At 49.9% G+C, this 26,711-nt stretch overlaps 1 pseudogene; it reads right to left on the bottom strand.

The window, feature by feature from the left end:
- Positions 1-1,916: 1,916 nt before the first annotated feature.
- Positions 1,917-26,711, bottom strand: LOC119448881 (uncharacterized; annotated as a pseudogene).

The raw sequence follows: 26,711 nt of genomic DNA, 5'->3' as shown, positions 1-26,711 counted from the left end.
AAACACTAAACCAAACCCTTATGAAGGTACCCCGCTTCCCTTAGAGGATGAAAACCTACAAGGATTTCACATTTAGAGTGAGTGGAAGCCGCTCTAGGGAAGACACTGGCAGCTTCAAGTGGCGCTTTAGAATACCATTTTACTAATGTAAGACCCGTCCTCATGTGAGGCCCGCACTCCTCCGTTTGAAGTGCAAAAATATGTAATACGTTTCACTAAGCACCAGGCATATAACCACTGGCTGGTTAATTTACGCAATCCGCTGTTAGATTGTACTTACTACCTTGCGATCAGTGACTATTGTGGCTGGGCAGCCGAACCTTGCAATCTATGTAGACACGAAAGCTGCTGCAACAGTGGGCGCTGATATGTCAGATATAGGTGTAGCTTCTGGCCACCGTTTATAGCGGTCGATGCATGTCAGCAGGTAGCAGTAACCTTTCGAAGGTGCGAGAGAGCTGACGAGGTCCAGGTGTACGGTGTCAAAACGAGCATCCGGTGGAAGAAAAGACTTCGCTGGCGGAATGGGGTGACGCTGGATCTTGGAGCCTTGACACGGCAAACAGCTGAAGTCGTGCGCAATCAGGGATGAATCGGCGGTGGAAATTGACAAATCCGAGAAATTGGCGAAGTTTGGTGAGTGTGGTCGGTGGGGGAGGTTTTCGATGACGGGAATCTTGGACGGCAGTGGTCGAATGCCGTTAGCGACGACGATATGACCGAGGAACTCGAGTTCGGGTTGAGCGAATTCGCTCTTGGCGGCGTTGATGACAATTCCGTTACTGGCAAGGCGTGAAAATAACAACCGCAAGTGAAGAAGATGTTCTTCTGCGAAAGAGCTTGTGTCGAGAAGGTCGTCAATGTATGCAAAAACGAAAGTCAGGCCTCGGGTGACGGAATCGATGAAACGCTGAAAGGATTGGCCCGCGTTCCGTAAGCCGAAAGGCATGCAGAGAAATTCAAAAAGATCGAAGGGTGTGGTGATGGCGGTCTTGGGAATGTCTTCTTCAACGACCGGTAGTTGATGATAGGCGCGAACAAGATCGATCTTAGAAAAGATCGACGCACCGTGCAATGCTACCATGAAGTCCTGAATATTCGGGAGAGGGTAGCGATCAGGAAATGTAACGTTGTTTAGTGCCCGGTAATCACCGGATGGGCGCCAGTCTCCCGTCTTCTTAGGCACCATGTGAAGTGGTGATGCCCAATTACTGGAAGAAGGGCGGATGATGCCAAGTTGCAGCATGTGTTCGAACTCCGCGCGAGCGATCGTGAGTTCCTCCGGGGACAAACGCGCGGCAGAATTAGACTGGTGGGCCGGAGGTCACGATGTGATGGCACCCGTCATGTAGCACGTACCGGTTGCGTCCACTCCGGTAGGCGCGTCAAGGTGGGAAACTCGCGTAGGAGCGCGGCGAAAGGTTCGTCCAACCTGGCAGAAATAGGCGCGATCGGCGATGTTCCTGATGATGAGACGCCGGGAACGGATAGCTGGGTCACGGAGTCGATGAGAAGGCGTCGTTGAACGTCGACAAGGAGTCCTTAGTTGTGCAATAAGTCTGCTCCAAGGACTGCACGACGGACGTCTGCAACCAGGGGCCGTATTCTGAAACGTTCCACTTGGCGAAATTTCTTTTTAGCTTTTCAGGCGCGCGATGAATGGCTGTTGGATGAGTTGATTCTATGGTTGAGCCCGACGTCATTCAATTTTGCTCAACCAGCCAATCAGCGCGCACCTGAAAGCGAAAAAAGAAATTTTACTAAAGTGGAACGTTTCAGCATACGGCCCCAGGAAAATCCAGCGGAACGCTCGTCGAAGGCCAAGGTTTAGCATGACGGAGCGTGACGAAAAAACTGGAATCCTGCTGCCGGTGCCGGCTTCCAAAAACGACACAGGTGTCGCTCTACGATCGGAGTGGTGAGCGGGGAGAATGCTGACGTCAGTTCCTGTATCGACTAAGAACCGTTGTCCCGTAACTCTGTCCGTCACGTAGAAAAGGCGACTCGTGTGTTGGGCCGGACCACTCGTCGCCGTTAGAGGTCGGCCGGCCTGTTTCCCTGCCAAGCGCAAGGACGCCGACAGTGACGAGCGTCGTTTCCACAACGGCGGTGGTAGTAGCAAACACCAGACGTTGTAGTTGATGTTTCTTCGCGGCTGCCCGTCCATCTTAATTTGCGGGAACTACGGCTGCGTGGGCGTCGAGATGACGTGCGGCGATGTTCTGCTCCACAGATGATGCGTTCCAGGCGCTCACACAAGGCGTCGAGCGCAGATTGCACTGCCGAAGAGCAGGGAAGGGTTCGCAGGGCCGTTGTATTGTGACCCGGAGACGACGTCGTGCACATGGCTGCGATGGTTGGGGTGACCACTTCCATGACTTTGTCGGCCGAAGCGGCAAGCCCGGTAAGATCCATGGTAGAAGCTGTCGCCAGGACCATCTGCACGTTAGCCGGGAGTCGTTGCAAAACAATTCGCGCAATAGCGTGTCGTCGATGGATCTCGCGTTGTTTCCGAGCAGCTGCCTCATTTGGCGAAGAAGTTGACTAGGGCGTTGGTCGCCGAGTTCTTCAACGGACAGAAGCTGCTGGATGCGAGAACGCTGTCAAGCTGCTGTGCGCTGTAGCAGGGCTGCCTTGAGATCGTCATAGGCGGCGGTAGACAATGGGGTGTTCAACAAATCTGCTACTTCGTCAATGGGGGCGGGCGAGAGCGCTGCAACGGCGTAATGAAACTTTGAGGCTTGATAGCGGATACCAGCGACTTGAAATTGCGATTTGGCCTGAAGAAACCACGCCGAAGGAGGCTGGTCCCAGAACTGTGGGAGGCGGACGGTGATCACGGCCGAACAGGAGGGCTCACCGCGTTCGTCGAAAAGGTTCTGCCCTTGAGCTCTCGTAGCGTTGGTCTGGTCCATGGTCGTCTCTACCACAGGAGCGTATGACAGTACCATGTTGGGGGTCACCAAACTGTGGCGACGAGCGACCACGTAGACCGGTAAAGTCTCAGGCTCTCGCGGGAGAGGAAAAACCGACAACCGATCACTTAGCGTAGCATTTTTAATCCTTCGCGGAACCCTAGCCTGTGCCGGTGCGCGCCCGCCGCCCGAGCCTCATGCAGACGCGAGCGTCTACGTAATTATCATGCGACGCCGATGCTGCTGCCGCTACAAATCTACGGCAAGCATAGGAGTAATTAGCCTTGATTGAAAGTGAAATGTAGGAAATAATGACGAAAAGGTGCAATGAAAGTGGTCGAAAAGATAGATTGTCGCGGTAGAGACCGAACGCAGAACCTTTCGCATTGCAGCCGTTAGTTCTAACATCTACAAAGCACTTCATATGATACACAGACTTTATGTTTGGGGAAAACGGAGGTCACCCTGTATTTACTGACTCGGAAAGCATTAACGTTCATGGACTTGTTAGACGCGTGGCAACTATTTAGTGCAAACTTTCTTTCCGTGTTTTGGTGCTTCATACGAGGTTCGTAGTAGGTTTCCGCCATGTCCTCGTGAACCAAACAAGGCACCTTGCTTAGATTTCTTTAAAAATTAAAGCCAAGCAATGGGAACTGAGTATATCCAGCATAACTTCATGAATGTCTCGATCAGTCCAATATCATTTTAAGTTTAACTGTCTTCAGTTTCTTGACAGCAAATAGCGTCTAATATTCTTTCTGTGTTTCCCCGTATATATCAGGTGAGCATTTAAAAAGTGAAGGGCTAATGCTAGCTGATATAGTGATGCGGCGTAACCCTTTAACAGAAATGGTGTGGTCATTTCATATATAGATAGTGCTTGCGCTATCCGCATAATCACGTATATTCTTTATGTGCTATAATGCTCAGTGTGAGTTGAAACACGGGTATACGCAAGTCAGTTCTATCAATAGTAAAAATGACAAGTACCAATTTTTTGTAAACAGGCTGCGACCAGTCATCGAAACGGTGGTCAGGAATTTTTGTGTAGACGTTGCCATACTGCCGTTACCATGCTGTCATACGGGCTCTGTATGGCAGCATGTCAGCGCCTACACACACACACACACCCACACGCGCGCGCGCACGAAACGAATTCTCGTGTTGTAATTTTGTCGATTTTAATTCGATTTGTCAATTAATTATCGATTTTATTTGTATTTCTGTTTTGTAGCTACCCATTCCACTTGTACAAATACTATTAACTGCCAGCAAAAGACACCAAAGTCGCCACTTACGTTTTTTGCAGCAAACACCTTTAAAACAACTGCCACGAATACTCCCCCTCAAGAGCTTGCACATCTTTCTTGCCATACACGTGGTACCTCGAAATGTGCACTGTTTTGAGCTGCTTTGAGCTGCATTAAAAGTTAATGAACAATGTCTTAAAACTCTATTGACTTGTGAACCAAGAAATTACGTACAGCACATCTACAGGGTGTTTCAGCGAACACTTTCAAAAATTCTTAAAGCTTGCCTGTGGCAGACAGCCCCATTCTAGTCAATGAGCTCGTCTACTCGAAGAGGCGGACATTATTTGCAAAAAAATTGAAATGCATAATCGACTAATTAACACAAGTTCACTAATTAAGTTTTTAACTAATTACCTGATGGCCCATATTGCAATTTACAAATTGTAGCCGTGGAGTTCGCAAGGCGGATACACTTGGAGTTAATTCTGAGGATGACACCAATTTCGAGATATTAGTTCCTGAACTTTGCGGAGAAATGCATTGGCATTCCAGTTAAATTCCTAACAAAATGTCGCTTTATGCATTGAAGCACAAAATTAACTGGAACGCCAATGCATTTCTCCGCAAAGTTTATTTAAGGTTGCCTGTGGCTATCTGCCACAGGCAACCTTAAATAAATTTTGAAAGTGTTCGCTGAAACACCCTGTATAATCCCGATTGTTTCATGAACAAACTATAGATACTTCATTCAAGTTAATCATCATGTACACACCTTTTTGCAGAAAGAAGAATGATAATGTTTGTTAATAAATTTCGAAAAAAAGGAAGAAAGGACAGGGTACCTACTTTTGTCGCAACAGACGCCTTGAAAGCAGGGGCCTTGATTTTTGCCACCAAGAAGGCGACACACATCTTTAGCCAGGCATGTGGTCTTTGGCTGTCTACACTGGTTTTTACTGTTAGCTGTATGTGAAGATAAAAGCGATGTTACTACTTTACTTTTGATGACTGAAGAATGCGTCATATCGCTCAAATGAAAAAAATAGCTTTGTTGTAAAGCACGGAACACGCCTATAGGCTCAGTTAGTTCGATACACATATAGCCAATGATATTGGAGTTACGTACGTACTCCGGGAAAGAAGGCAAAAAAATACGCTCGCCATTCCAGCCCTGCGAAAGTGGATGTCCGGGAAAGCTGTTGAAAACCACCACTACATCTGATGAGGGGGGTATGCAATGCTTTATGGCTTTAGAGTAATGATAGTACTGCTGCTTTGGAGTAAAGGTAGTAGTGCTGTTTTGGAGTAATGGTTGGAATCGAAGTAATGGCAATTTTGACAGCACGCGACCGTCCTAAAGCGGTGCTGCACCAATATTGAAATCAGTTGCTATAGGCTGGTTATTTATATTACGAAAGGCTAGGCACGTCACACCCCACGTGGCAAGCCGGCGTCGCCGTGGCAGCTTGCGCAACAGTAATCTTGACCGGGAAAGGTATGCGGGTAGCACCACCTGTTTCGCATTGCTATCACGAGCGCCTTATCATCAATATGTGTAGTTCGGATGCTTGTTTTAAGCTTGTTCTTTATTGAAGGGTACGCTGTTGTCTATGTTGCATGCATGGCTCCAAAGAATGTACGCGCTGTTCGCGTCAGTTTGCTGAGTGCATGTCCTTACGAGAGTATGAGCCATTGCATTTTTTGCTTTCTGACGGGGTTATGAGCCATTGCTTACGGCAGTATGAGTGCTTGTGGAGTCATGAGCCATTGATGATTATAGTTTTATGTCAACATACGCGGAAAGATTCCTTGCATCCTAGCCATATACAGCTTTGCTGTGAAAAGTAAGCATTTACTTGAGAACGTCTTTAAATCTAAAGAATGAAGTTTTCTTTACAAAAATACCACTTTGAAAGGCTGTCTTAAAATGTTTTCATATATATTGAAAGTGGAGCAAATCTACGTTTCGAAAACAAAAGATCATTTAATGCAATTATAATGTGTGAATATATTGCACTAATGAAGTGATCATACGCAAAAGTCTAAATTGACTAATTTAGGTTGCGACATAGTCGTCGGGCTACAGCCTTCAAACATTCATTACAACATTCTTTATAACAGAAAAGCGCTAAGAACTCGATTCGGGTGAGTTGGTTCATCTTGAATACAACGGAAAGCAGCGCGCTGGGACGAGGACGCGAATAAGAATATAACCACGACATAACGAGTGCTCAGCGTGCGGTGTTTTAGGGGCGAAGCACCTTAGGGCCGAGCCTTGTCCCTTGTAGTCCGTAGCTCTGGTTGGCATGGAGACCGCTGTGTATGTATGTATACGCATATATATATATATATATATATATAGTATATGTACGCCAAGCTCCGGCTTCCGGAAGCCGGAACCGGAAGCCGACTTCAGCTTCCGTTTCGACTTCCGGTTCCGCTTCCGGAGAGCGCTTCCGGCGTTGTTCTCTCTCGTCCGTAGCTAGTAGCGCTGCGGTGCACAAGGGCGTTCGTTTCCGACGCGCGCTCTCTTTCTCTCTCGTCCGTAGCTGTGGTTTACCCGAATGATCCCCCGGTGCTTCGCCCACTCATCATCATTCACTTCGTGGATATGCGGTGATTTTTTTTTTGCTTGTTCATGTCGTCAGACATGTCCTATATATATATATATGTAAATATATATATATATATATATATATATATATATATATATATATATTAAAGACACTTTTTATAATATCGCATTAAGGAAGCGTTCAACTCAGTAAGGATACAAGCAATATTGGAAGTATTGCCTACTTAAGGCGTGCAACAAGAATATTGGAACGTATTAGAACGACGTAGATATTCCCTAGCAGTAATTTTTCACTGCATACCTATACCTATTCAAGCTGACATACTGGAAAGTGTTACATGTGAACATGAATTGGAAACATCTCAGCAACCTCCGGTTTGCATATCACAATGTCTCGTTTCCAAAAACAAAAAGCGTGCAGATGAAGGGCAAGAAATTCTTCACAATCTTAGCTGAAAAAGTGACTTAGTCGGTTTAATTCTAATATTATAATATGTATTCTTGAATACGCAAGGCAAGAAAACTGGAATTATAGAATGGCAGTGGGGTTTGTCTCCCAGCGGATTTTGTACTGGTGACACGGATCATGAGACAGGAATGTACAGAAGAATAAAAATGGATTGGGACTACTGCCAAGTCATGACCGGCAGCTTACCAGTATCATTCGAAAGAACATTATACAATTGCTGCGTTTTACCGCGAATTAGGTATGGGTGTAAACTTTCAAGATTTGAAAAATGCTTGAGGGCAATTTGATAGAAATAGCACATCTCTTAAGACATCCGCTACGGCATACGCAATTTAGTCTGTGAAGACGTACCCGGCAACATTATCGGTGATAATATCGTGGCCACTGTTCTCATAATATACTGCGTCCTCGTAACACCAACGTTAAGCGCGCATCCAAGCTTATAACTGTCGAAACTCGTCAATCCTACATGAATCCATCATCTTCTGCCTGACATTTTTCGAAGGAGGCATCGTCCTGTCAGCTGTTTGTGGCTGCATCAAACCTACGGCGTCGAAGCACGTTCCTCCCTTTAGCTACGGCACATTGCCCGTATGTTGTGTAGTCCTACGTGACAAACCCACGACTGATTATGAGGCACGTCGTACTGAGGGACTCCGCATTCATTGTGACCACCACGGATTCCTTAACGGGCGCGTATTTCACGGTGCACAGACGTTTTTGCATATCGCCTTCATGAAAATGGGGCCGCCGTGGTGGGGATTTGATCCTGCGACGTGCGAATTCTAAACCTTGTTGGCTGCCTATCCCGTTAATTAGCGTGGTAGCCCAAATTCTACATTGCTGACATTGGAGGGACGTGCACGTACAGCCTATTTCCTAGTTTAGTAAACATATTCGTACCACACAAAAAAAAATACAACACATCCAACCTCAAACAACCTCAAACAATCCGCCTCAAACAGGAGGGTGGTTCATTTGTCATTGCGGATCAGGTGGGGATCACACTAAACGTGGTTTTGAAAATTCAGTGCAGGGCAAGCAAATGCGATGACCGTACGAGGGTCCGTTTCACGGAATATAATATCCATTGTAGAACATAACAGTAAGAATGGCGTGCTGCACATCTTAAAGGAAGACAAATGAACAACAACGTGTGTGTAGTTGCCGATGGAAGTCGGTGCACAGAGTGCCACTGTTCAACGTTGGATGTTTAGTCCCATGGGAAATTCACTGTGAACTGAAAAATTCTGAGCCACAGCGAGAGCGCAGGGAGACAACAAACATACAACTTTGCATATATTGTGATGTAGCGTTAACACGACCTTTATTACGCCCCGAAGACGCGGCGGACCGATCACACTCGAGGCACAGATCAGTCTCAAGACAAGTCCCCACAAGCGATGAAGATGAAGAAGCCGATGAGATGATGAACATGAGCAGCCAACGAAGTCACTAAGAAATGCCCACACTAATTTCCTCCACGTGCGAGCGGCCAGCCTGGCCGGCACTTAAAGGGACGACGAACGCCCTGTGAAAGGTTTCATGCGAGAGACGTGGACGATCTCGGAAGCGTGACAGCGGCGGTCAGTTGAAACCACAATAGATTGGAAGCGGTAATTAACGGGAGACGTGTGCTCTATATGAGACTGTGTTTGGGCCTATGAACCGAAACTGAAACTTCTCGCATAAGCCAGGAGTGCGAACTGGTGTCCGGAGTAGTACTTCATGGCCCGGGCGGAAGAACACTGCGCGATGGGATGCGTCATACAGCTTCTTGCGGTCATGTTGCCTTGCTTCAGTGTTGATGCGGGCGAGCTGGCTACTGTGGAGGAGGCGTGATATATATTGTTCACAAGAGGATGCAGCTAGAGTGACCGGGCGGAGAAGAAAGAGACGTCAAGAAAAGAAGAGGGCGAACGGCCATATACGAGCTAGAATGACGAGTAACCAGTTGTGCGTTTCACACCGGTATTGTACGCAAAAATCAAGAATGGCAAGATTGCCTCCCAGTTTGCGTGGTCTGGTTGAATGTACATGGCTATCATGTGGGAGAGCGGGCGATGAAAGCGCTCAGTCAAGCAGTTGGTTTGAGGGTGGTAACTGGAGGTTGTCTTGTGGGTGGTCCTGGAGGCTCGGAGCAATTCGTGTACGATTTGTGAAAGGAAAGCCTTTCCACGATCGCTAAGGATGACAAGAGGAGCACCGTGACACAGGGTTAATACTTGAAGTATAAACGCAGCCACTTCAGAAGCCGACGCCGAAGTAACGCAAGCTGTTTCAGCGTAACGTGTGAAGTGATCGACGGCTGTCACTATCCATCGATTGCCAGTGAGAGTCGTGGGAAGGGGACCACACAGGTCAATGCCAACGACTTCGAATTGCGCCGACGGACACGGGACCGGTTGGAGCTCTCCACTTTGACCTGATGTTGGTAGCTCGCGGAGCTGGCAAATGGCGCAGGAAGCGACGTACCACGCTACACTTGTGGATAGGCCAGGTCCGTAGAAGCGACCTTTGATGCGGTCTTACGTTTTCTGGAAACCAAGGTGACCAGCAGTCATGTCGTCGTGGTAGGCCTTAAGGACATGCGCGCGAAGAGAGCGAGGTAGAACAGGCACGCAGCGTTGACCGTCAGGGTTATAGATATGGCGGTACAGGGCGCAGTTGTCGAGCTTGAATTGCGTCAGCTGTCGACGAAGGCGGGCGTTGGGCCGGCGCGAAGTTCCCTGAAGGCGGTCTATGGCGCGTCGACATTAGGAGTCAGCGAGTTGGTGAGATATGAGCGATCCATGGTCATCAGAAGGAGTCTGGTCAATAGCGGTTAAAGACAACACAAGCGGGGAAGGACGGTCCGAAAGCTTGTCGCGGAAGGTAGGAGCGGAACCATGGCATGGCGTCGTAGGAAGTGGGCAGCGAGAAAGCGCATCTGCGTCCTGATTCTTTTTACCACACTTGTAGATAATCGTGAAGTCGTATTCTTGAAGACGGACAATCCAGCGACCAAGGCGTTCAGACAAGTTTTTGAGCGTGTAAAGCCAACATAAGGCATGGTGGTGCGTAACAATGGTAAAATGGCGCCCGTGAAGAAAAGGTCGAAGCTTCTGTACCGACCAAACGACAGCGAGGCACTCCTTCTCAGTGATGGCATAATTCTTCTCGGTGTGCGTCACTACGTGGCTTCCGTAAGCGACGACCCTCTCCGTAAAGACTCATCTCGCTGTAGGAGAATACCACCGATGCCATGACCACTAGCGTCCGTATGCTGGAGTGTGGGTGCGGTTTCATTCAAATGGCGAAGTACTGGTTCAGATGTGAGGGAGTTTTTCAGATGGGTAAACACTGATACGCATTCGGGAGACCACTCAAAGGGAACACCAGACTCGAGTAATTTGTGCAACGGGGCAGCTATTGAGGCGAAGTCACGTATGAAGCGGCGAAAATAAGAAGCGAGGTCAAAGAAACTGCGCAAATCTTTGGTCCGTTCGGGGCGAGGGCAGTGAAGAACCGCTGAAACCTTATCGAGATCAGGACGAATACGGTCGTTGCTCACAATGTGACCCAAGACCTTAATTGTCTTGCTGGCAAAACGGCAATTTTTCGTGTTCAGCTGTAGTCCAACGTTGACAAGGCACGCGAGAACTTCGTCCAGTCGTTGCATACGTTGAGAGAAGATGGACGAGAAAGCAACAATATCGCCGAGATAACTGTAGTAAGAAAGTAGTATTGCAACTTGGAAGAAGCCAAAGGAAGCCACGACGAAGAAGAGAATGCGCGAGCTCGTGACGAACGTGCATGGGAGCTCGGGTCCTTCGGAACGCATACGGCTGAGCTCCTAGCGCTGCCAGGCTAGCCAGGGCGTGTACGGGTTCGACCTGAGGCACAACACGGAACGAGCCGGTGCTACCAGACCAGCCGGGACGAGACTGGCGTGTCCCACGGTGAACCTGTGCTCCGGCTGAACGGGTCGGTGCTGTTCCTGCGGTGAACGAGCGTTCGAGCCCAGCGGTTCCAGATGGCCTTGGTCGCGAGTGCGATGCTCGGGCGAGCCACGTGAGAGGGTCCGGCACACACCTGCTGGGGTCGTGGCCACGGTGCCGCGTTGCTGACCGCGTGGGCCTGCCGTGCTGTCGCGCGAGCAGTTCATCTTATCGTGCGCTGGCCGCCTGTACGAGTTCTTCGTACAAACAACGCTGCGTCTGCAAGCGCCGACGCCCCCGCCAACGTCACCAGTATTGTGAGTGACCGTCTTACGAAACGGCCGAAGGACACGCACTGTGATAACTCGCGTGAGTCGTGGACTGCGTGGACCGTTATACAAATAGCCACAATGTCTTGTAACTCATCGCAAATGTAATTGTTGCCGTCGGTCGTCGATAAATGTTTGTCCTGTCTATGACTTTGCTTCCTGTATCTGAGTCCCTGGGCCCACGAACCACCACAATTGGCGAGCCTGCCAGGATGGCTTATTAACATCCAAAGCCGTTACTCATATACGGAGCTGGGTCATGGAAAAGGAAAAAACTTTTTGCTCTCGGCCGAGAGCTAGGGCTTGAGAATGCTGAGCTCAGAGACTGGGTAGAGCGAGAGTGCGTGCAAGCTCGCGACGAGCGCGCTAAGGAACGCGAGGTCGCGAAGGAAAACGCAGAGCGACAACAGAGACTTTTAGAGCAGCAACAGAAAGTTCAAGAACAGGAGCTGAAAATCCTAGAGCTGAAGCTTCGACTTCAGGAAAGTACGAACAGGTAACAGTCTACTGAGGCTGATGAACCAGGAGGATCTCGCATTAACACCACAGGTGTATGGGATGGCTGCAGTCCTCATAAATTGATACCTCCCTTCAATGAGGCACGCGACGACCTCGACGCGTACCTGCAGCGGTTCGAACGAGTCGCGACGTGTCCAGGATGGCCCCGTGATAAGTGGGCTCTTTCACTAAGCCTATGCATGACCGGAGAGGCACTAACCGTGATAGGCCGGTTAGATCCGACAGGCGCGCTGAATTATGACCAGCTAAGAGCGGCGTTACTGCACCGGTTCCGGTACACCGCGGAAGGTTATCGGGAGAAATTTCGGCAAGCCAAGCGAGATGATAACGACTCAGGCCTGCAGTTTGCTGCTAGACTTTCCGGCTATTTTGACCATTGGCTAGAAATGGGCAAGACGGAGAAAAGCTATTCTAGCTTGAGAGAATTAATAATAAGCGAGCGGTTTATGAAAGGCTGTTCTCCAGCACTCAGAATATTTCTCAAGGAAAGAAACTGCAAGACGCTGAGTTCGCTGTGTGAGACCGCTGACAGCTTTATGGAAGCGCAGGCGCTCTCGAACCTAGGTAAAGAACGTATTCCCAAGGAAACAGGGCCATCAACGTGGAAGGCGGAGCCGGCGAGGAAAACACAGAAGACCACTAGCCGTTGTTTCTTGTGTGACAAGAAAGGTCATAGAGCAGCTGACTGCTGGTCGCGGACCCGAAGAGGTTTTCCAGTGCATGACCGGAATGACACGTTGCCTCGAAGCCGTGATAAGTCATCTACCGGAAGAGTAGACAAGAAGGAAGCATCATGTATGGTCTCTGTAGACAAAACAGATGCAAGCTCAACAGGCAACGAGGGTTACGTAGTTCTTCAAGATGGTGAGAAGATTCCCGTCGTGAACACTACGGTGGGCCGAGGCGTTACAGCTGGTGGAAACGGGAACTTGCCCGTCGCCAAAGGGTTTCTGGAAAATAGCCCAGTTAGAGTGCTACGGGACACCGGCTGTAATACGGTTGTCCTGCGAAAAGCCTTAGTTCCTTAGGAGAAATTTACTGGAACAACAAGCCCAGTGTATTTACTGGATCATAGTGTGCGGTACCTCCGGGAAGCCAAAGTCTTTTTACGGAGTCCGTTTTTTGTAGGTGAGGCACTTGTGAAATGCATGGCAGACCCAATATATGACGTGATTTTGGGAAACATTAAAGGCGCGGCATTACCGGATACGTTACCTCTTAATGAGTCACAACTTCACTTCAATGCTCGCATGAAGATCGAGCAAGGACAGAGAATTAACTGCATGAAAGATGATCGTGATAACGGTACGCAGAGAGTATCCGGTGATCATGCAGCGACCCAAGCAAAACCCAAGGAGTTGCTACAGGATGACGCGTGAAAAACGATTGCCGAACCAGAGATAACATACGGAGGGGTGGCGGGCACAAAGAACGTGGAAGACATAACCTTACCTGTGATGTCACTGCCTGCTTTCCTTGTAGGAAGCGAGACACTTAAAAAATATCAGGCGGACGATGAAACGCTCCGAAATTGCTTCGAGGCTGTTGGCAAGAAAATCTTGTCGAACCATCGGGAAACGGTGTTCTTCTTTCGTGACGGGATGCTATTCCGGAAACACAAATTACCTTGCCAGAAGGAACTGGAACAACTCGTGGTGCCACAACAGCTGCGAGAAATAGTGCTGAAATTAGCACATGAAGGCATCCTAGCCGGTCACCAGGGCATCACGAAAACAGTAAGCAGGGTAACCGGAGACTTCTACTGGCCCGGTGTCCAGTCCGACACAAAGCGATTCGTGAAGTCTTGTGACGTATGTCAACGGACGGTTCCTCGTCACCTGGTGGGACGCGCTCCCTTGGGCACCATGCCTATCATCGACATACCCTTCAAGAGAGTTGGTATCGACATCATCGGTCCATTGCCCACAATCTGTGACAAAGGGAATCGTTATATACTGACTATGGTAGATTTTGCAACGCGATACCCCGACGCTGTTGCACTACCCACAATTGAATCGAGGCAGGTTGCAGAGGGCCTCCTAGAAATGTTCTCCCGCGTTGGCGTACCAAGGCAGATCATCAGTGATCGCGGCTCTTCTTTCATGTCGACAGTCATGAAAGAATTTAGTCGACTACTGTCGTTGAAGCAACTGCCTACGACACCCTACCATTCGATGGCTAATGGTCTGGTCGAGCGCTTTAATGGCACATTAAAACGCATGATAGGGCGCATGTGTCAAGAGCGTCCAAAAAGCTGGGACCGCTACCTTGGGCCATTACTGTTCGCCTATAGAGAGCTTCCGCAAAGTAGCACTGGGTTCTCCCGTTTGAGTTACTATATGGCCGACATGTTCGAGGGCCCATGGCTGTTCTCACAGAGCTGTGGACAGACGCTCGCCTGGACGAAGAGACAAAGACGACATATACCTACATGATGGAGTTTTGGCGACGTCTGGAACGCACATGTGCACTTGCACACGAAGAACTAGAGAAGGCAGGAAAGCTGCAGAAAGGCTATTATGACAAGAAGGCGAGGAAGCGAGAACTCTTTCCAGGTGACCGGGTGTTAGTCTTATTACCAGCCGATAAGAACAAACTGGTACTCTCTTGGAAAGGCCCATTTCCAGTTATCGAGAAACGTAGTGAACTCGATTACCTCGTCAGCATTGGAAATAACGTCACGCTCTTTCATAAAAATATGTTAAAGAAATATGAAGAGCGCAAGCCACTAAGCCAACAGATGGTTGCAGGCACTATCAAAGCTCAGCCGACTGATATTGCAACAAACCTGGATTATACCGGTGACGTACCACACGTAGCACTAGGACAGACGCAGGACTGGACAGATGTCAGTATAGCACCGGAGCTCACCGCAGACGAGCGAGACCAAGCCAGGGAGGTCCTGAGCAACTTCAGAGACATATTTTCCGATTTACCGGGAAAGACGGACATTGTTCAATGTGAATTAAAGTTAACTTCAGAGGCACCGATACAGGTGCGACAATACCCGTTGCCTTTCGCTGTCAAAGAAGCCGTCGAAAACGAAGTCAAGGACATTTTAGAGCTGGGCATCATTGAAAGATCAACGTCGGCCTACCGCTCACCTATAGTGGTCATTAAAAAGAAAGATGGCACAATGAGGTTGTGCATCGACTTTCGACAACTCAATAAAGTTATTATGTCAGATTGTGAGCCGATTCCTCGCGCAGACATGTTTGCTAAGCTCACGGGATGTAACTTTTTCTCACGCTTCGATTTTACTAAAGGATACTGGCAAGTACCGATGGGCAGCTAGTCTAGAAAGCTCACGGCCTTTTCATGTGAATCCCGACTCTACCATTTCAAGTTCATGCCCTTTGGCATCAAGACTGCGCCGGCGGTGTTTAATAGGTTAATGCGAGCTATCACTGAAGGCATTCCCAATGTGTTATTCTACTTTGATGACGTACTTGTCGCCACTGAGACTTGGGAAGACCACCTGAAAACACTGCAGAAATTTTTTCAGCGCGTCAGAACGGCTCGTCTAACTATCAAACCAGCAAAATGCGAAGTCGGCTGCCCAACGACCAGTTTTTTGGGACACATCGTCGGGCAAGGTACACTACAGACGATGAAAAACACTACTGAGAAGATCCGAGCGGCTGTAACACCGCAAACCAAGAAAGAATTAAAAGCCTTCCTGGGCCTTGCGGGTTACTATCGCGACTTTGTGCCCAATTACGCTGAGCTGACGTACGGACTGACAGAACTTACAAAGAAAGGCTTCCCAAATAAATTAGTATGGAGTGGAGAACACGAAAAAGCATTTCAAACTGTGAAACGCCTATTGGCCACGCAACCTGCACTAAAATCTTCAAACTTGCACAAGCCATTTGTTTTACGCACGGATGCGTCTTCACGAAGCTTAGGGGCAGTACTGCTCCAGGAACATGAAGGTCGTCTGCACCCAATATCTTATGCAAGGCGGAAATTACTACCACGTGAATCAGTCTACTCTACAATCGAAACAGAAGGCCTTGCCGTAGTTTGGGCAATTCAGAAGTATCATGTCTTTCTGTATGGCCGGCCGTTCACATTGCAGTGCGACCATCAACCACTGACATACATTAAATCAGCTAAACACCTTAATAACAGGGTGCTACGTTGGAGTTTACTCCTTATGGAGTATGACTTTCATGTCGAATGCATTCGCGGTGTGGACAATTTCGGCGCTGACTATATGAGTCACGCGGAATTCACTGAACAGTCGTGACGTACTGCCTTTGTATACATACACCGTCTTGTTTCTGTCACATGATCGTGATGTGCTGATTTGCCCCGTGTAATATGTTAGTTTGTGTTGGAACTTGTGTCACGTCCAGGAACTGTTAGATGTGTGTACAACGTACTGAAGTTGGGGGAAGTGTAGTAAGAAAGTAGTATTGCAACTTGGAAGAAGCCAAAGGAAGCCACGACGAAGAAGAGAATGCGCGAGCTCGTGACGAACGTGCATGGGAGCTCGGGCCCTTCGGAACGCAAACGGCTGAGCTAGGGCTGCCAGGCTAGCCAGGGCGTGTACGGGTTCGACCTGAGGCACAACACGGACTGAGCCGGTGCTGCCAGACCAGCCAGGACGAGACTGGCGTGTCCCACGTAAACCTGTGTTCCGGCCAGAGCTGAGATGCAGACCAGGCTGAACGGGTCGGTGCTGTTCCTGCGGTGAACGAGCGTTCGAGCCCAGCGGTTCCAGATGGCCTTGGTCGCGAGTGCGATGCTCGGGCGAGCCACGTGAGAGGGTCCGGCACAACCGCCTGCTGGGGTCGTGGCCACGGTGCCGCGTTGCTGACCGCGTGGGCCTGCCGTGCTGTTGGGCCTGCCGTGCTGTGGCGCGAGCAGTTGATCTTCTTGTGCGCTGGCCGCCTGTACGAGTTCTTCGTACAAACAACGCTGCGTCTGCAAGCGCCGACGCCCCGCCATCGTCACCAATATTGTGAGTGACCGTCTTATGAAACGGCCGAAGGACACGCACTGTGATAGCTCGCGTGAGTCGTGGACTGCGTGGACCGTTATACAAATAGCCACAGTGTCTTGTAACTCATCGTAAATGTAATTGTTGCCGTCTGTCGTCGGTAAATGTTTGTCCTGTCTATGACTTTGCTTCCTGTATCTGAGTCCCTGGGCCCGCGAACCACCACAATAACACAAGCAAGTCTTCCAATTTAGGCCATGCAGAACGGTGTCAATCATGCACTCGAATGTTGCGGGTGCATTGCAGAGGCCGAATGGCATTACATTGAACTCATGGAGCCCATCTGGTGTTGAAAACGCTGTTTTTTCTTTGTCGTCCTCATGCATACGTATCTGCCAGTAGCTTTAACGCAGATCAAGACTCGAGAAGTACTCGGCATTCTGCATTGAATCCAAGGCATCGTCTAGGCGCGACATAGGGTACACATGTTTGCACGTGATCTTGTTAAGTGCGCGGTAATCGACGCAAAACCAGACCAGAGCCGTCGTTTTTCCAAACTAGAATGACGCGGGGTTACGAAGGACTAGCGGAGGGGCGTATTATCCTGCGTTGCAGCATGTCGTCGACGTTTTCTTCAATGACTTTCCGCTTGGCGAGAGAGACACGATATGGTCGACGGCGAACAATGGGCCCGCCATCTGTCTCTATCTGATGCGTGAGGACGGAAGTCTGTCCCAATGAGGTGGCATGCGCGTCAAACGAAGTTTCATACTTTTTCAGCAAAGCAAGCAACTGTTGTGACTGTGAAGAGGTCAGGTCGGAACTGATCGCCGCTTCAAGGGCAGAGAGCGATGCAGAACGTCCAACAGAAGGAGCTTCAGAGGAAGCCACTTCAACAGAAACAGAGAGATGCTCGGATTTAGTGACGCAAGTCAACGTAGTGCCCTTAGGGATCAGAAGTTTTTCGTATGTCGGGTTGGTAGCGCAGACGAATGCGGAGCCATTCTCAAACCGGACCAGCCCTGATGCAAAGACTATCCCTCTTAGGAGACAGTGCGCAGATGGTTGTACGAACACGTCACCATGGTCAATGACATCAGACGCAATTGCAACAATTCTCTGATGGCAAGGAAGTAGCTCGGTGTCTTCCGCAGTAAGGAAACGAAGTGGTGCATCATCTGTATGAAGCGAATAGGCGGTGTCGGTCATGTGGAGAACACGTTTCCGACAGCAGATGGAAGCGGATGCCGTAGAAAGAAAATCTCATCCTAATATCAGCCGTTGGGTACACCAACTTAGCAGTGCGAATTGCACATAATGCAGAATTCCATCAATGTAAACACGAACAGTGCACATGGAGGCAGGTGGAATTGCGTTCCCTTGAGCAGCGAGTAGCGTAGGTGCATCATAAGGAGTGGTAATGTTCCTAAGGCGCGAACGTAAATCACGGTGAATAATTGACAATTAAGCACCAGTGTCTATTAAGGCTTCCATGTGTACTCCTTCTACGAAAACAGATAGCATATTATGCGGATGCGCTGGAGGAATTTCTGCCCTGTCGAGCAATGCAACTTTTCCGCCAAAAGCTGCATAATTTAATTTTCCGGGGCATGGTCGGCGAACGAGGAGGCTGGTCGAAGTGGCGACGTAGAGCGACGAAGGGGTGACGGCGAGCGGCGTCTGGCCGGATGGTAGCTAGGAGCCGTCGCGGAGGTTCCAGGTGGCGATGGAGAGCGGTCGGAACGCGGAGCATAAGGACGGCGTTGGAAAGAGGCCCCAGCAGAAAAGTCGTCCCGTTCGTAGGTGTCAAATCCGCGCCGCTCGTCTTGTTGCCTCTTGTGAGAGAAAGGTGCGAGGGGGCCACGATATCCACAGTAGTAACACATAGGTCGGGTTGGACGCCATGGCGGAAAGTAAGGTTGGCTAGGTGTGCTGGTCGACATCGAAGCCAAGTGCGTCTGCGTTGGTTTCGGAGGCATGGAAGGCACGAGGGCTGGGGCAACTGCGGCTACCTGCGCGTACGTTGGTGGGGGCCTAGGGACTAGAGCACTGCACGGTTTCGGGCTTACCCGAAAGCCCGGGCCGGGCCGGGTAGAACAGTTTTTTCACGGGCTCGGGCCGGGCTCGAGCATGGCGTCTGCTTTTTGACCCGGGCCCGGGCCGGGCTTGGGATTTCTGGTGGTGCGCATGTAACGTGCAGCGAGTTATTCTCGGGCGTCTCAACTCTGAAAAACATTATTTTTCGGTCTCGGGCCGGGTTCGGGCCGGTTTCGAGTCGGGCTCGGGCCGGGCCTGGCGGGTAACGTAGATTATTTCCGGGCCCGGGTCAGGCCCGGGTCTCGCCATCAAAGTTTTAATCGGGCTCAGGCGGCCAGCCCGACGTAAAAAGGGGCCCGGGCTGGGCCCGGGCTGAAATAATCGGCCCGTGCAGTGCTCTACTAGGGACTAGAGGGTCCGTATACGCAGTACCCGCCATAGACGCCAACTCCTCCTTGACAACGTCACGCAAAGTGGTACTGGGGGCGTGGGCAGGAATGGGACCTGCCGAGAAGCCAAGAGACTGCAACTCTTCTCGTATGATTGCGCGGACCATTGCGCGCAACGAGAGATCGGTGGTAGGGTTGTTGTCAGGGGTGTCCGGGGGCGGCAATCGGAGAGATTCGAGTTCGTCGAGGCGCTGGCACGTAGCTACCATATCAGCAATACCTTTGAATATGTGGCGTACTCTGTCTGATTCGGCCATGGAAGCGTTGACGCGTCGACAGAGAGCGAGGACATCCTCTATATACGGGGTAGATGAATTGCCAAGTTGTTTGCGATTGCCGATTGTCTTCTTGGCGATGGCGGAACGAACAGCCGGAGTGCCAAAAAGTTGTCGGAGCTGCTGTTTGAAACTACTCCAGTCGGTGAGGTCGATATCGTGGTTGAAAAACCAAGTCTTCGCTACGCCCGTGAGATAGAATAAGACGCGGCGTAGCATCATCACCTCGTCTCAGTGGTTAGCAGAACTCACCCGGTCGTAGTTGTCAAGCCAATCCACTATACATCTTCACCACGAAAGCCAGCGAACAGATGGGCCCACTGACGATCCAAGATGGAGAGGCTGTGGCAGGCGGAGCCGAGATTGTAGACGTAGAAGTGCCAGATTCCTCATCTGTGGCATGTTGGCGCACAGCTGGCACAAACGGCGACCTGAGCGAAGCTCTAGGAGGTAGAGTGGGCGAGCAGAGGTCGGGGGACCGTGGAGCAACCTCCACGACTTGTGATGTAGCGTTAACACGACCTTTAATACGCCCCGAAGACGCGGCGGACCGATCACACTCGAGGCACAGATCAGTCTCAAGATGAGTCCCCACAAGCGAAGAAGACGACGAAGCCGATGAGATGATGCACATGTGCAGCCAACGAAGACGTCACTAAGAAATGCCCACAGCATACAATATATATATATATATACGGGGTGTCCTAACATCATGCACCAAGACTTAAAAATATGCGATTGCCACGTACGGCGTGCTTCATAATCAGAACTGGTTTTGGCACGTAAAATCCCAGAAAGAAGAGAAAAGCCACGTATCGATGTTGTTTGCCATCGCTTGGAGATAGTCAAATTATCTTTAGCATTCCGCCTCATTAAATAATCATTCCCAATAATGAATTACCTTCTCGAATATTATAATCAAATGAAAAGTGTCATGAATAAAATAGTAGAGCAACGTGAAAATCTCCGGATACAGCTTTCTGTTGCCCAATACGTGCGGCATATTTTTGTTTCTTTTTTTTGCCGAGCATGAAAGAAGCCCGCGAATATACGCACAATTACCGCGCGACTGGCCGCTCGAGGCACTTGGCTTGTATTCGCGGGCTTCTTTCACGGTCGGAAAAACGCTTTTAAGTAGCACATATTGAGCAACAGAAAGCTGTATCGTTAGTTATTCATGTTGTCGTACAATATTCTCATTGGCGCTTTTCATCTATTATAACATTTGAGAACTTGGAATAATAATTTAGGACTAATTATGTAATTAGGTCGAATGCAAAGACTAATCTGAGTACCTCCAAGCGACAGCAAACAACTTTACCTTGGTTTTGTCCAACTACCTGGCATTTTCGTTTTTTGTAATCTTGGTGCATGGTAGTTGGGACACCCTAGTGGATTTACATGACAATAACAGCATCTCATCGTGAGGCACGCCGCAATGGGGGACTCCAGATTAATTTTGACCACCTGGCGTTTTTAACAAGCTCTCAGTGTGCGGTACGTTGGGCGCACGTTGTATGATCGTTATTGCATTTCAGGATAATGAAAGTGTGGCCGCCATGGCCGAGATTTGATCCCACAACCTCGTACTTAGTAGCGCAATGCCATAGCAACTAAGACATCACTGCAGGTGGGCATAAAAAGAACGTCCCTACTGACATGGGATGACGCCCGCGCAATAATTCCCATTTGTTCTGGAGGTGTTTATAATGTTAGGGGCACACCTTTACTAAGCAATAACAAATGCCTTGAGTTTCAACAAATTAAAGCATGGCAGCTAAACGACTACTATGGTCAAATTAAATCTGTGAACTTGTTATTAGTCGGCGGGACCTCGGCTATTAAAGTTCTGTTGAGACATTTATATTGCACCAGCTCACTAAGTTATCCAAATATTGCACTAAGGCCAGAAGTCCTTGACGTATAGAACGTTGTTAGTGCATCCGAGCTGGCTGGTAGCGATTCTATCCCATCCCCATTGCACCGAAACTGTAGTTGGCACTCCTGAAAACTGATGAGGACCTTGTCGTTCAGAAATCCATAGAGACGAATCTGCCGTGTTTGTATTTGAAGCTTCTACTCATTGTTCCTACTCACCAATTGCGACAAGAGAACACAAAATGAACAGAGGGAGCATAGAACGCATAATGATGCAGATGACTGCCTTCCGTGATCACTTGTCGTATGCGTAACCTGCTGCCGGGGTTTTTAAGTGGTATAGCATTAATGCCATATATTTGTAATGTCTCCAGAGCGTGCATGTGCTCTTATAATCAGTGATCTATATTAAACCAAAAAAATTTAGCTGTGTTTTATCGCTCTTCAAGCGAACGGAGAGCTGCCCTTGTTGACCAATTGTTTCTCTTCTCACACCTGCGACTTATTTCTCCATAATAAAGTCGCAGTATGCTGTTCCGATTTGCCATTTGGCGAGACAATTTGAAGGTCTAGTTGCTGGTCAAAAGTGTTTTGGCGAAATGTCAACGAGAAGATCTTAAGATGCAGCATTTCGCCGGCTGTGATGAGTAATTTTCTACGCGTCGTCACTTACACAGTGACCGCGCTCTTTAAAAATAACAGCCACATTAAAGACCGAGGTAGTATATACATTCGTAGCTCAAGATACAGACAATTTTAGTGCGAATAGCTTTCTTTTGCTTCCTTGCGGTTCTTCAGGCTCGGTCGTTGGTTGCATGCTCTCGAACCTTTACCGCCGATAAAATGTCTCCGATGCACAGGACACGTGCTGATGTACATTGCACATGACATTTGCGTAGCGCGTTCATCTCCGAATTCCAGCAGTAAATATATGAGATCAAAAAACTTCCGATGCCAACATAGTTGTTACATACATATAAGTTCTCGACATGACAACATCCCGGGCTAATGTGTAGGTCATGAAAATAGGCGATTGCCGACCATGCGAAGATAGCACTCAGTTCCTGTAGTCATGCCTTCGTAGTGTTGTTTCAGGGCCTGCTGACACGTGCTAAGGCGCCAGAGCTTTGGAGCGTCTCAGTGGTTAGAAGCTATGTGGAAGTGCTCCGGCATCTATCAGGTGCAGTGGGGTGTAGTCTATGTGGAATTACGTAATAACGAAAACGGTAGACTTAATCAATGCAAAAAATATGCGCTTTGGATGTCATCACACTTCTTATAAAGCGAATAGCTTTCTGGGAGCGTATGGCGTTTTGCGTACACTGACAAATATCCACACTTCTTGTAGATATTTATATATTTATTTAGGTTATATTGATTTATAATACAATCAGTCATTCTGCGTATTATAATAGGAACGGTGTCTAGAGAGGTAGTCATATTATACAACATATCCATTTTTGCAATTCTCAGTACACGTAATAGATAATAGAGATAAGGAAACAGTGTGTTAAACAGAACATAACAGAAATTACTACTTGGTAACATAGCTTCAAAATGGCAATAGGTTAATGAAGTCTAAGGCTGTGTTCAGGTATCGGTAATACTGTAAATATTATGCATACAAGGAGGTGCTGAGTAAATACAAATAGTAACATATGTTATCGCCATTACAAGGTCATATTGTCATTTTATTGTAATAATAAAAATATTGGTAATGACTAACTCTTCGTAATTCAAGCAGGTCATTTACACGGTACTGAATCAGGTAATTACACGGCACTGAAGGGGGGAAAAGGCAGCAGAATCTATAGAGCACGATTGAGAGCGTCGGCGATAGCTTTCTTGTGTAGCCTGCAGCATATCCACTTACCAGCAAGAACCACGAAATTTTATGGACGCATCAATAGAAACTCGAAGTGCAATCTCGCTGCAAACCACAATGCCAAGAGAGAGACACAAAATGGAAGGAAAGAGAGGGAGGTTAGCAAGTGTAAGTAACGGCTGGCTACCCTGCCAAGTGATAGCGCGACACAGTCTACCACGTTTTAACCGAATCATTCTAGTTGAAAGGCCGTAGCAATCACATTGCCCCTAGTACCCTGGCCTCTGCATGGTTACAGGTCTCACTCCGTCTTTGGCGCAGGCAGGAGGGGCATTTGCTTCGTCGTGTCCAAGCGATGTTCTTTTGTCGTACACTCCATGCGCATGGATTATAGCAAGGTCGAGCATTCGCAAATAGAAATAATTCCCAACGCATGGCTAAAATCCAATATATTTAATCTTAACGTATACAGTTCCCCCAGGGACCAAAGACACCGCTTCGCGTCCCTCGTGGCGAAGGCCATGGGGTTGGCGGCGGGCCCGTGCAGTGGTCGCGGGCGACTTAAACGCCCCGCACCGCGAGTGGGGCTACCCGTCATCGACGGCGAAGGGGAGCGAACTCTGGCAAACGGCCGCCGATCACGCACTCGTACTTTTGACGGACCCGGCCTTCCCCTCCAGAACGGCACTTCGATCACCAGAGACTCGACGCCTGACCTCACCTCCGTCAAGGGGTGGGACCAGCCTCGTGGAGTAACCTGCACAAGAACTTGGGTAGCGATCACTTCATCCTGCCTACCTCCTTCGAGGTGTCGAGCAGGCCCTCCCCCCCCCCTCCCCCTGGGAATTTAGGGTCGCGGATTGGGACCTCTTTCGGAAAAACAGGGAGGGAAAGATGGCGGATCCCACAGACTTTAAAGAATGGTTGTTGCAATCGAAAAGGGACGTCGAGTCCAACACCAAGATGGTCCGCACGGACCTCAAGGTGGACAGCATGGACAGCCGTCTCGCTCACCTCCTCGAGGCCAAGGCTGCTCTCCTGGTTAGGTGGAAGGGGCAACGGCTCAATCGTAGATTCCGTAAGAGGATAGCAGAACTAAATCGCATCATTGAGAACACTGTCGCACGCTCGCTATGCAACAGTGGGACGAACATTTTAATTCGGTCGATGGACAAATGCGCACGGGAGGCAAGTGGAACCTCCTGAAGCAGGTCCTAGACGAATCGGCCTCCAAGTCCAACCAGAGACTAGCTATGGACAGGATTTTGCACGAAGCCAAACACGAAGGCTCCACCGTGCAGAACATTATCCAGTCGTTGCCCGACAGATAGCTACCCACAGGCCCATCGGGCGACACGGACTATCCCCGCTACCGGGGTCTCCAGCGGGAGGACCTGGACGCTCATTTCTCTAAATACGAGGTCAGGGAAGCGCTTTTTACCCTGAACGCCGATCGGCCCCGGGGCCAGACGCAATTTCGAACAGGCTTCTTCGCAATCTGGACGAAAAGGCCATCTCCACGTTAACGGACGAGATCAAACGCGTGTGGGACTCCGGTGACGTCCCAGATGATTGGAAGCTCGCATCGGTAGTTCTCATTCGAAAACCAGGTTTGACTCCCGGACTAAACAACCTGCGACCAATTTCGCTCACTTCGTACGTGGAAAAGGTCGTGGAACACGTCATTCACAACCGAATATCTAGGTACATTGAGGAACGCGAACTCTTCCCCTACAACATGGTGGGCTTTCGTCCCTCCCTGTCGTCTCAGGACGTCATGGAACTCATTAAACACCAGATCATCGATAGGGACACCAGAGACGTCATGGGGATCCTAGCGCGGAATCTTGAAAAGGCCTTCGATAAAATTTCCCATAGGCACATCCTCGATTCCGTTACGGACGCGTACCTTGGATCCAAGTTTCACGGGTTCGTCAGTTCGTTCGTTCGGGGCAGGCGCGCCACTCTCAAGGTAGGCGAGGTAAAGTCTAATCCCTTCGAGCGGGGGCAAGGAGCACCTCTCAGGGGTCGGTCATCTCGCCACTTCTCTTCAACGTCGCCATGCGCGGCCTCTCCGCCCATCTTTCCGAGGTGGACTGCGTTAACCACGCTCTTTACGCCGACGACATCACGGTGTGATGCGATGGCGACAGTGAAGGCAGAGTCGAGGAATCCCTACAGGCGGCCCTGAGCTGCACGGAGGATTTCTTGGCGGGCACGGGGCTCCGGCCCTCCCCGTCCAAGTCCGAACTCCTTTTGTATCGACCGTCAAGGAGGGGGCGCATCCCGAAGGGTCAGGTGCCTCTCGAAGAGGTCGACATCTCCATTCGCATGGCCAAGGGGCAGGTCATTCCCAAGGTGGAGGTCATCCGCGTACTCGGTATGCTCATCGAGGCAAATGGTTGTAACGGACAGACGATCGCTCGTATCGCCACCAAAACGTACAGCATGGTCAGGCTCATCACTAGGGTCTCCAACAGTCGCGGAGGGCTGGGTGAGGACAACCTCCTCAGGTTCTACCACGCCTTCCTAATGAGTCACATCACGTACATGGCTGCCGCGCATCGCTGACACGGATACGAGAGGGCAAAGCTCGAAGCTCTGAAGCGCAAGAGCATCAAAAAGGTGCTCGGCATCCCCATGGCCTCCAGAACGTAGAAGCTCATGGAGCTGGGAGTCCACAACACTCTCCACGAAGTTCTCGAGGCACAGCAGACGGCTCAGGTCGTCAGGCTCTCTTCCTCGCCGGCGGGGCGGCGGATCTTGGAGCCGCTGGGCTGCAATCCCCACTGCCGTCAGGGAGAGGCGGTGCACGCTCGACGCGAAGACGCGGGAGGCTGTCACGGTCTCGCCGTTGCCGCGCAACGTGCACCCGCAACACAATGTAGGCAAACGCAGGGCCCGGGCGGCCGTACTTCTCGGATCCGTCACTGGCGATCCGTGATCGGTAGCGTTCGTCGACGCCGCCCAATACGGTTCATGCGACCGATTCCTGGCGGCCGTGGTAGAACACAGGGGCAACCTCCTTAACGCCGCGTCGGTGCGGGGCTCGTCTCCGGCACTGGCGGAGCAGGTAGCGGTGGCCCTCGCCCTCCGGGACGGGAGCAGGCCGCAGATCTACACGGATTCACGTGCGGCGGTCAGGGCCTTCGCCACGGGTTCGGTCTCGAGGGAAGCGGCCTCCGTGCTTTGCGGCAGGAGCGTCTCCCCCCACATCATCACTTTGTTCCCGGCCCACATGAGGCCTCAGGTCTCCCCCGTCGTTCCCAACGCCAACGAGCTGGCCCATGCCCGCGCGGGCGAACTCACCCACCAT

This window comes from Dermacentor silvarum, chromosome 4 (genome assembly GCF_013339745.2).
Source record: "Dermacentor silvarum isolate Dsil-2018 chromosome 4, BIME_Dsil_1.4, whole genome shotgun sequence".
Lineage (NCBI taxonomy): Eukaryota > Metazoa > Arthropoda > Arachnida > Ixodida > Ixodidae > Dermacentor > Dermacentor silvarum.
Note: the sequence above shows the minus strand (reverse complement) of the source record. Positions and strands in the feature narration are given on the sequence as shown.